Below are 560 nucleotides of genomic sequence, written 5' to 3' on the forward strand. Positions count from 1 at the left end.
AACAACAACAATGCCAACAATGCAAGGAAGGTGCTGGGTGACTTTACTGCACCTACTCCCGACTTCTCTGGGAGAAGCATCTCTATCCCTGCCATTGGAGCAAACAACTTTGAGCTTAAGCCTCAATTAGTTTCTCTAATGCAACAAAATTGCAAGTTTCATGGACTTTCATTGGAAGATCCTCATCAGTTTCTAGCTGAGTTCTTGCAAATCTGTGACACTATCAAAACCAATGGGGTTGACCCTGAGGTCTACAAACTTATGCTATTCCCTTTTGCTGTAAGAGACAGAGCTAGGATATGGTTGGACTCACAACCTAAAGAAAGCCTGAACTCTTGGGAAAAGCTAGGGAAAAGCTAGTCAATGCCTTCTTGGCAAAGTTCTTTCCACCTCAAAAAATGAGTAAGCTTAGAGTGGAAGTCCAAACCTTCAGACAAAAGGAAGGTGAATCCCTCTATGAAGCTTGGGAAAGATACAAACAATTGATCAGAAAGTGTCCTTCTGACATGCTTTCTGAATGGAGCATCACAGGTATCTTCTATGATGGTCTGTCTGAACTG

General features: G+C 42.3%; 1 non-coding gene across 1 annotated transcript; it reads right to left on the bottom strand.

The window, feature by feature from the left end:
* Nucleotides 1-404: 404 nt before the first annotated feature.
* LOC127742468 (small nucleolar RNA R71) lies at nucleotides 405-512 on the bottom strand. The gene has a single exon (XR_008003744.1). It is a non-coding gene; the product is annotated as a small nucleolar RNA R71 (small nucleolar RNA).
* Nucleotides 513-560: the final 48 nt, after the last annotated feature.

Source organism: Arachis duranensis, chromosome 1, assembly GCF_000817695.3.
Source record: "Arachis duranensis cultivar V14167 chromosome 1, aradu.V14167.gnm2.J7QH, whole genome shotgun sequence".
In the NCBI taxonomy this organism is placed as follows: domain Eukaryota; kingdom Viridiplantae; phylum Streptophyta; class Magnoliopsida; order Fabales; family Fabaceae; genus Arachis; species Arachis duranensis.